The following is an 11,931-nucleotide window of genomic DNA, read 5'->3' as shown; positions in this document are numbered from 1 at the left end:
TGTATTAGTTTTACCATTCAATTAGGGATCGAGATAAGAATGTTGTGGTGATTAAAATATTTAATGGAGAGTTTTGTCTTCTGAAAGGAACTTACTCACCTCGAATCTGAATTAGTCAGGACTGCTGGATTAAAATATCAAATAGCTAAATAAAATAAAATATATTTAAGATATGTGGGTTTAAGATATGTTAAAATAAAATCAAACTTAAGGACTTCTTTTAAAGCCCACTAAGAGATCCATCAATGCTCATTTCACATGTCCATTTAACAACTTATACGTATTAAGCTAAACCACCAACCACCCTAGTTCGACCGTAATTTGATCTTCAACATGAAGCTCCAAAACACTATAAATAAGGGCGTCATCTTCAAGTATTGGTATTGATTTTTTAGCATTTACTTCATTATTTCTCTCTCACACAATTACTATCTTTAACATCAGGGTTTCCACTAGGGGCGACCCCAAGATACCTTCAAAAGCTTTCTCCACTTGAACAAATCTACTCATTTAATGTAGTGGCCATGGATTTGAAACTAAGATCATCCTCCCCTAAAAAAATATGACTATAAGTAAACAACTCTTTAAAGCCTCACAAAAACCAAATTGGAATATCTTTACATAATCAATTTGAAAATGTTGAGACAACATTTGATCATGTGATTACTGATCCAAACTTAATGTTAATAGAAACTCTTAAGAACTTTCAAGCCTCGCAAGCTCTATTTATAGACACACATAGACAAATTGTTGAAACGCAAAACGTAATCCAAGATGGTCCTTATAAACTTTGGAAATGTTTAAAATGAAAGACTACCAACATCGCCCCATTCATGGGAAACCTTCCTAAGGACGCCCATAAGGAAGAACATACAAAGGCATTCTAGTCGCTAATTCATCTTAACAAGTATATGCAAATGTACCCCCCCCCCCCCCCCCCCCCCCCCCCCCCCCCCCCCCACTAATGTCCAACAAACAATGAAGAGGTCGATGACTGGGAAAACATTTTTCAACGATTCCTAGATAAGAGAATCATGGATGGTGTGATTAGCTACCAAGTCTTCTCCTAACTAGAAGACACACCGACTTCCTCCTTATACTATTGTGGAAGATCCTAATAAGCATTGTGCCACCTTCATTAGTATGATCAATATATATTCAAAAGATAGTTATGTTATGTGTAAATTTTTCCCCATCGCTTTGGTGGGCATAGAGCTATAATGGTACCAAAGGTTTAGAGGTGGAATTAATAACTTCATACGATCCATCGAGTGATAAAATTTGTAGGTCTGACAACTTATAAGTTGCAGGATATGGGGGAGAGATCTACCTAGAACATGGAACACTATAGGTGAAGACTGTGGGATTCCACATCAACATTTTGGACAGGAAAAGTATTGCCTAGTGGATTCTAAAGACCTGGTTTTGGTAGAACTACATGACATGTATCTCATTAGTGATGGACGTAAGAAGCTATTAGAGCCACCATTTTTTTTATAAAGCTAAGAGGGTTATCAGAAATTCCTTACGGGAAGCAAATGAGTTCAAGAAGTTAGGTTTGTATGCTCGAAAGAAGACATAAGCACCCCAAAACGCTTGGTGAATCCACAAACCTCGTACTTAGCATTTCTAAATATACTTGTTGCACTTATAGTCTGTTTGGAGTTATATAAAATTTATATATGAATATTTTGGCATTGTAATTATGGTACGTTGCCAATTTCTACCTTTAACTTGATGCTTCCTAGTAGAGGAATCGTGTGGTCGCTTATCCCAACTAGGGGAGACAGGGTTGGAAGATTTGCGTCTATGACTTCACCTTTTACAATTTATTAGATTTATCATAATAACATGTAACGATATTCATAGCACTTTATAAGAGTGAGGGATCTCAATTTTCTTTAATAAAAAATGGAATAAGAAATGGGAGGAAACTTATCTTTTTCATCATAAAATTCCAGATTTAATGTAGAAAACTCTTTCCCACCAATATATGGAGAACCGTATCTTTGGATAGATTTGTTGTACTGATTGAGCCAAAGTTGGAGATTGTGATTTCTATTCTGTTGACTCCATTGTTTTGTTCTTTGTGAAACTCTATACAATCAAGATTTTGTGATCTTCTGTTTGTTAGAGATCCACCTTCACCGCACCAATTGATAACACGGGGAAAAATCCTTGATCAGAGCACGTCCCTGTGAGGCGCCGTTGGGATCGGCCGGGGACACTCCGATGCCAAAGTCAGTAAGGAAGATCAAGAGAGCAAACTGAATTGACAAAGAATAAGTGAATGTGTGTACCTTGATAGCCTAGGGATGTAGGCTATATATAGTTGGGGAATTCGTAACCTCTATGTAACTAGAAAGTCTCCATTAATGCTCATTTAATGGCGGTTACAAGTTACTCTTAACCTGGTGGTTTAAGACTATTAATGATTCATTTAATGATCTTTATGGCCGAGTTGGCGGTTAGCCGTTACTGTGATGAATCAGGTGAAAGAGGAGATTCGCCTCATAGGTTCGCCAGCGGATCTCACTGAGCTGAACCGTGGAGATCCGCCATCTGGTTCTTCTTGCGGCGTTCTCAAGGTGAATATCCCTTTTGGTCCTTGGGATAATATTCTTTGATCCGTCAAGGCATATGTACGCTCTCCTTGAGAGATATGGCGGGTCTCTGCTACTTGCTCTCATTGGGCGTATCTCGTTATGGCGTATCTCGCCATGGTCCACGTGGCGTGGCATAGTGCTAGAAACTCCTTCTTTTTCCTCATTATTTGCATATTCTCCCCTGCATTAATTATCATTAATGCCACATTAATCATGTATAAATATCTCTTTTAGAAGGAATAATGGTTTGCCATTATTTCTATTAATTTTCCCTTATTCTTTATTCAAGAATAATTTGGTTTGTTATCAAAGTGGTAATCACGAAGTAGAAAAATAGAGTAGTGTGTGTACCTGAGACACCTTATAGAGGGTATTTATATGTTATTTTTGTAACAATCACATTAATCCCCTTTTAATGTATTTTAGGCGTTACCCCAATTACACCCTGATAGTTTTAGTGTTTAATAAAGGGGTTTGACATCATTAATCTTTGGAGGTTTCCCTTCTGATAACGGCTAGAACACCTTTAAGAGGACTCGCCTCCTTATGTCTCTTTAGCGGATGCTGACCTTATTTCCTGAGGCGAACCTCTACTGCTGGATCCTTAGGGCGTATGCCTTTACGTCCGCCATATGTCTCAGTTCCGTTTAGCGGAACCACCCAAAGGCGGTATTTTTACAGTTTCACTCCTTACATCTTTTCTGGATGTTATCACATTAAATACGCCTTGTGGAGTTTGTTCCTTTACATGTGACTTCTTTCGTTCGGTAGTAGTCACCTTGGACAATTTTTGGAGGAAGCGGTCGATGATCCCTCTTTTTGCCATTTTTTCCAACTTAATTTCCAACTACATGCATTCTTCGTTATCATGACATTCACTCTTGTGGAAGCCACAATACGCCCAGGTGTTGTGGCACCCCAGTTTCTTTAACTTTGGGGGTAGTCAATTCGCTGTTTGTTATTCTCCACCCAGAATAATACTTCCTTTCTGGGGGCATTAAGGTGCATAGAATTCTGCTCTGGTTATTCTTTTTGTCTCTTGGTCCCTATCTTTATCTCCTATACGATGATGCTTTGAGCTATTGTTCGGAGCTAAGCAGTCCTGCACTGGTGCTTTTAGCAAAGGGTTGAGCCTATGCTGTCTTATTTAACAAAATCCTTAGCCTGTTGCATCACATTTAAAAATATTTTGGGCTCACATGTGGTTACATCCACGCCGAGGTTACGGATCTGAACTGCTACTTTTTGGAATTACTCTACCCATTCTCGAAGGAATTCTTCAGGCTCTTAGACTAGATGATGACACATGTATATTGATTTATTTATATGATATCATAATTATAAACTAAATATTACACTAAATCATTACAATTTAATTATTTAATTTAAATAACTTATTTTTTATATTAATAAGTTTATTTTTTTTTCAAATAATAGGTTGAATCAAAGACTAATTTAATACTATATGTTTAATTGAAACAAACTTTTACAATTTGATCAAATTTTTATGTGTTAGAAATAAAACCTAATAGTAATTAATAATTTAAAATGCATATAAACTAGAATATTGAATGTAATCAATTAAGATTGGTTTGAGTGATAAGGGTTTTAAGTTGTTTAATTTAGATTTTTAGTTCGAGTTTTAACGTATATAAAAAACTTTAATTATGCGCCTAAACGGAACCTGATGAACCTCGAACCGACGAATCGATAAACTATAAAAAAAAACATTATATTAAAAATATTATATTTTATGTAAGTTTGTATTTATTGGAGTCTGCATTGCATTAATTAAGAGATCCAATTGATTGTCATACGAATATGTGATGTGAATGAAGTCCATCAAACTTATGGGTAGCGTAGGTTTCATCCTTAATTCATTCCTTTTACGTTGTTGTACCATACTATACTACCCTATACTATTGTATGTACACGTGGACCCATTGTTAATGGTTCTTTTCGTCCACCTTATGAATGCTTATATTAATTTCCAACTACTTGCTTCAACTCAACCGTAAAGTATCCTTCTTAAAAAAAAAAAAAAAAAAAAAACCCGTAAATATCCTTAAATGTGATTCTATTCTAGGACATTTGTTTCTCCCTTTTCAATCACAAAATTATGTGACTCTAAAAGACAAAATAGCTAAATTCAAAATTAATATAAGAAGTTGGAGAATTAATTTAAATAAATTCAATTGTAAGATTGGATTGGAATTAAATAGAAACGAATACTTTAATAAACAAACAACAATAAAGAACTATTCCTTCCATTTTAAAATAATTGTCACATTTGACCAAAGCACACATATTAAGGAAATGATTGATTTGCATTAAATTTATGCAACATGGATTAGAATACCATCTATCTCTCTTCATTAATAATTATCATTTTTTGTGTCTCTCGTTAAATTGAACCTCTCTCCATACATTGAAAACTTAAAATAGCAAAAAGTGTAATTAATATTAAGCTCATTAATAGGGGTAAAATAGGAAAAAGTTGCATTGGAAACTAAACCTGACAAATAATATGAAATGAAAAAATTTGATCAAAAGTGACAATTATTTTGAAATGGAGGGAGTAAAATTGAAAAATGAAATGAGGGGTTGAGTTTCTTTTGGAGTTGTTTATTAAATGTCTTCAATTCTACTGTGGTTATAGATGGTTGTGTATACTGTAAAAACAAATATATATAAACATATTGAAAACAGTTCTTACTTGTTTAACTGTAAAACTCATTATATTAGAATCTTATATTTCAATCTTGGTCGTTTGACTTTTCTAAGATACGTGCAATATACATTCCGCGTGCATTTTATTTTTTTGCAACCAAATGATTAATATACTACAGTTTAAACAATTTGAATGGGCTATTAGAATATAAACAAATTGGAAGAGTTATCGAAATACTTTGAAAGTTCAGAGGGTCAATCAAACTTTTTGAACAAGTTCATGGAGTGGATGATGTATTAAGCCTTCATTTATTCTTTAATCGAGCCATGATCTGTTTGAAAAATAATGAGTTTTATAATTGTTTGTTATTATTTATCAACTTGATGCTTAAATATATAATAGATAAAGGGAAAAGTACGAAAAAAAATGCTTGTGGTTTGCCCATTTTGCAAACAGAGGTATGTGATTTAAAAGTTTACAAATAAAAGTCTGTGGTATATTTTATTTACAAAACAAAGTATTAGAATTACACAGTTAAGTTCTGATTACAACTAAAGACATTTTTATCTTAAAAAAAATTATTCTTACATATCACCAAAACATAACCCCCGAAAAAAACAACTTTCTAAATTGAAACAATAAATAATATGGTGAAATTTTACGTTTTTTTCTAATCTGACAGTTTATGAACTAAATTAATATTTAAATTCATTTTACACCGTTTCAATTTGATTTTGTGATCCGTGTTTTGTCAATATATAAATATAATTGAAAAAAAAATTAAAAAATGCGCTTATTGTCATCAATTACTTAAAAGTTTAATTTTAAATACTTTGTTTTGTAAAATAAGTATACCACATACCTCTATTTGTAAACTTTTAAACCACGGACCTCTATTTGCAAATAAGGTAAACCACGAACATTTTTTTCGTACTTTGCCCATAGATAAATATAGTTTTGAATAACAATTATTGTGTCTTTATATTTTACTCTACGAGATTTTCTACGGATTTATAATAAGAAAAATTAAAGCTCAAATAGAAAATTAAAAACAAATCTCACCTCTCTTTCTTATGAGATGAACAAAGAGTTTATATAAGTTGATATATTTTTATAAGACATTATATAATAACAAAATTAGAAGATTCTCTCATGCGCAAAGAGTTGTGAAAATCAAATCCCATTGAGCTTGGGGACGCACTCCCACATCGTGGGTGGCACAGATGTTTAGCAGAATTGAACCCCTTAAACCAGTCTCCTTTTGGCCTAATTTTTTGTTTTTTATTATTATTTTCTCGAAAGTTTTAATTCTTTTTTAATCCTAAATAATAACAAGAATTAATTGTCATTATTTCTCAACAGTGATTACATTCATAGTTCATTGCGTTTTTCTTGACTTTTCTAAACTTTTCTCCTCCCCCTTCTTTTTGTTTGTTCTCCTTCCTCTTCTCTTGTTCAAACACTCATTTTTCGTTTATTAATATATTGCGGGTTTGTCAGTTCTTGGGCCACGAGTGCTCACCCCGCCCAAATTATGTCTCGTCCAAATTTCTATAAAAAAAAAAAAAGATTACATTCATAGTTCACATTGTTATTAATAAGAATTGATTTCATGATGAATTCAAGAATTAATTGTAAAACATTTTCGTAACCCTTCGTATGATCTTTCTTCCTATTTATTTTGGATATAGAATTTTATATACGATAAAGCTATCTGAATAGAAAAGATAGAAGTCTGGTAATTTATCAGAATAGCCTTTATAAATACTTTCATCTTGATTAATACACTTAAAATTTTTATGGACTAGCTGGTTTTGTTTTCTATTGACCAAGTAGCCAACTCTTTTTTTATAACTTTCTTCTTTTAAATTTTTTTTTAACTTTTTTTTTCATTTTTAGTTTTTGGTAGAATCACCCTAGATGAGAGAGTTGTTTAGACATCAGAGTGCTTTCGGTATTTAGAATCTATTATCCAAACCGATGGAGAAGTAGATGGAGATGTTGCTCATAGGATTAAATCTGGTTGGACGAAGTGGAGGAGTGCTACGGGTTTCCTTTGTGACCCCGGCATGCCAAATAGATTGAAGAGAAAATTCTACCGCACAGCAATCAGACCAGCACTGTTATATGGTACGGAGTGTTGGACAGTGAAACAGTGTCACACTCATAAGATGTCGGTGATGGAGATGCGTATGTTGAGATGAATGTGTGGTCATACGAGAAAGGATCGGGTGAGTAATGAAATAATTAGGACAAAAGTAGAGGTTACACCTGTTGAGAATAAAATGAGGAAAACCCGACTAAAGTGGTTTGGCCATGTAAGACGAAGAGCGCTTGATACGCTGGTTAGGAGGACTGAATATGGCAAAGGGATGTAGTGGTGAGGGGCAGGGGAAGACCTAAGCAAACTTGGAGGAGAGTGATCGAGAGTGATATGAGTTTATTGGGGATTGAGGAAAATATGGTAGTGGATAGGAAAGAGTGGAGGGAGAGAATTTGTGTCGCTGACACGACTTGATTTCACGGTTTTATATGATGGTTCATATTAACCGATCCCGAATCATTTCGATACTAAAACGTTGTTGTGTAGTATTCTTTTCACATTCAAGTTTCTTGTAGCTCTGTTACTATAAAGGTTTTATGTTTTAATTATTTCTTAGCCTTGATAAAATTATTGCTATTTTTTTATCAATTTATATTTTAATATTTAATTTATTTAGAATTTTATATATTGATAATAAATGTGAATGTTTTGGAGATTCAGTCTTAAAGGCGTAATCAAATCCTCTTTCTTCATCGGGACGTTCAGTCCGGTGGTGAATACACGATCGGTCCGTTGTAGGGGCCAATTTTATACGCGCGTGTAAAATATTTTTTTACTAAATTGAACTTGTTCAATTTTTTCCATATATATACGTGTTACTCATCTAAATGGTCCAGAACCAATTTTACGTATCACTGTAAAATTAAAGTAGAATAGGACTATAAAAGTAAGATTGAGTCGTTTTGAACAAACTTAAAAAATTTATTGCTTATCATAGTTGAATTTTGTAATTAATTATGAATTCAATAAGTTAATTAACCACTATGAATTTTAATTTATCGGAAATGGAGGGCCAAAACCATCCATAATAAGAGTAGTTCCAATGATCTAGGGTGTTGGAAACCATCAATGGTATGGATGGTTCCGACGGTCGGGAGCCTGGCCCCCTTTGTCTCTACCTCTAGTATGGTCTGTGATTGCAACAGCTTGTTCATTTCTAAATTTAGATACCTCATTCTATCATGTTTATAAGTCCTTAGCGCATAGAGCATCACAAAATAAGAAAGCTTGCCTCTATTAGAGTTCATTCTTTAATACACATGTTCATAAGCCTGCTAACACGACTAAGCCCACCTCCCATGGATTGAGTTTGGACATATAAATTTGAAAATTGGCTCAGTCCAATCTGAACCCGTTCAAGCCTACATATAAAATGATTGGACTTGGAATTTTTCTTAAAAGTCCGAACTTGATCCGCTCCAACCCACCCTTACATGATATATATTTTATATATGTTTTTATTACCTTTATTTGATTTTTTTTTTACTTTGTTAAATATTTGTTGATTACATATAATTATAATGATGTTTGTTGAGTTTTATTGAATTAAATAACTATATTTTTTTTGGAAGAAAATAACTATACTTTATAATTTAATGTATTTTTATATTGTTGATATTTATAGTTTAATATTGTTTTTAATTAATTTGTTTAATACAAATATATAATCGTAGGGTGGGCTGAACTGGGCTTGGGAATCGGTTTTCTTACTTTGGTCCAGTCCGACCCGATGTAAATATAATGCATGATGTGTTAGGTTCGGACAATGTAGTTTGGGAAAAGAAAAGTCTTAGAAGTCTAAAGGCAATCATAGTTGAAATTGAACATTCAGCCTTTAATCGACTGCTACTTAGTTTGTTTGAATTTTAGAAAATAGTGAAAATTATTTTGGGAGATTGGAACTGGTTCTAAGAATGGGATTGGTTCATGAAATGAAAATACAGTCACTTTTGAGGTAGCACACTTAATCTTGTTAGTGACAGCACCTATAAACCATAATGGAAAGCAAGAGAAATTCCCCGGTATGAATTTTCAGACATGGAAACAAAAAATGTTATTTTATTTAACCATCCTCAAGTAATTTTTTTTTGAAGGATGATTCTCCTATTATTAGAAAAGATGAGGTAGATGCTTTGCAGTTGAGACATGGAAGCATTCTAACTTTCTTTTTCAGAATTATATTTTAAAATACTTGACTGATATATTTTTAATATGTTTATAATGTTAAGAAAACAGCAAAAAAAAAAAAAATGGACATCTCTAGATGATAAGCATAAATCAAATGATGCACCTGCTAAGAAATTCTTAGTTAGATAATTTCTGAATTTTATCATAATAGATTCTAAAAAAGTTACAAATCAAGTGCATGATCCATGCTGAATGAATGGTAATAATTGAATCTTTCTAAATGATTGCTATAAATAGAAAAACTTCAAACATTATCTTAATCAGAAATGAAAGAAAATGATTATTGAAATCTTTATTGCCAGACTCTCGTGTTAAGAAAGACAGAGGTTCGAAGAGGACAGTCTCCAATATCGGCAATCAATGTGTGATTAGGATTAATACGATAAAGGTCAAGAAATACTCCAAGAAACCCAAGTTTAATGGATTATGACACGATAAGTTCAAATGGAGCTAATATTATGGAACCATTACCCAAACTTATGCATATGTGATTTCTAAAATCAACATAATCGATTCAAATCCAAGTAATGGCTTGATATTGGTAACAAAAAGAAGTCCTTTATTGAACTGAAGCTCTATATGGCTAATTTCTTAAGTCAAACTGAAACATATCTTGCGTATGCCTTGCATTCAAAATAACTTCATTTCTTATGGTTTTAAAATAATTTTTGAAATTAGGGTGGAATGTATACGAGTAAGGAATATATATGGAACAATTACTAAACTAGCTCCTTTTAGGGGATAGTTTACATTTATAGCTCATTTCAAAAAAAATTACAAAACTAACCTATTTCAACAAATTCTTCCAACTTTGCTCTCGCCACTAATGAATGAAATTCATCTCTCTAACACCTTGCTCTCTCTAACCTAACAGCCGCTCTCTCTCTCTAACTTACCGGCATTTCATTGCACGAATCTGACGATTTCCTCCGGCGAATCTCTCTAACTTCGAGTGGACATGGCGAGAATGCGAAGCACAGAGAACGAATCAGATTCACAAGGAAGGACGAAAAAGAGGGTAAATAACTTGATTTTGCTTATGGGTTCTTGTATTGTATATACATTTGCTGGGTTTGAGAAGTAATCTTTCGTTTTGCTTACTTCTTCTGGTGTTAGGGTTCATCTGGGTTTGCAGTTGCCGATATCAAGGTGATATCGACAAACCCTACATTCCTTGTTTGTTTATTTTCTATTTTCGTGCATATATTTGTCGATATCAATCGATATCCTATTTGCAATTGATAAGTGTTTGGTCGATATGTGTCAATATCACATATATATCGACAACCTAATTGTCGATATCATATAGATATCGACCATTAGGTTCTCGATATCTATGTGATGCCGACAACCTAATTGTCGATATCACATAGATATCGACAACCTAATTGTCGATATCTCTCTTATTTTAGCTTATGTTAGCTCATTTTAGCTTAACTTCTTTATTAGCTTACTTATATGTTAGCTTATGATATATCTACAATAAATTTCAGCATGATCTTGGACAAAAGAGAAAGAGAGATGAGCATATCTCTTCTTCCAAGAAAATCAATGAGGGTTCAGAATATAAGTATGAAAAAGCATTTGGAACGGAAAGCGTCATTACAGTTAGGTGTAACGGAGATTCAGCAAAAAATATAGTGAACAATTTAACATCAAATAATAATAAAAAAAAGCTATTTAAGCAGAGTTGCTTTGGGCAGTATTGTGAGATGGAACTTACATAATTTGCAGGAGCCATCTGTCATACCCTTTTAACAAGAGAGATCAAATGTAAAAATCTCAAACCGAGGGAGCTTTGCTTCAAAGTTAGAGGTGTTGAGTTGTGATGTGGAGATTGGGAGTTTGGACTCCTAAGTGGGTTAAGGTTTGGAGATTTGGAAGCATTTAGGGCAAAGTTTAGTGCGCTAAAGAAGCCAGATAGATTTAGAAAGAAGTTTTTTTCACACTACCCTACACCAACTATTAGAGACATGGACACAATTATGACGCAAACTATTTGGAAGAATGAAGATGATCAGGATACAGTTTCGTTTGCCATGTTGTACTTTGTATTTGGCAGTGTTGACAAATATCGACATTGAAGACTATAACCTCGGTCGATATATGTCGATATCAAATACAATATCGACATATATCGACCAATATCGATACAACGCAATATCATCATATCTGTCGACATTGATCAGAAATCGACAGATATCGACACTGTCGGGAAAAAATATGAAATTGATGTTCCAACCAAAATACATTTTCAGACAACAATGTCATTATTTTTTAGGTTCGCACGACTAGGAAAAACATGAAAAAGAAAGAGAAACAATATACATTGGGTTGTAGAGAAACAAACTGCTAGATCTTAA

This window comes from Euphorbia lathyris, chromosome 3 (genome assembly GCF_963576675.1).
Source record: "Euphorbia lathyris chromosome 3, ddEupLath1.1, whole genome shotgun sequence".
Taxonomy (NCBI): Eukaryota; Viridiplantae; Streptophyta; class Magnoliopsida; order Malpighiales; family Euphorbiaceae; genus Euphorbia; species Euphorbia lathyris.
The sequence above is the reverse complement of the archived record's forward strand: the minus strand, read 5'-3'. Positions refer to the sequence as shown.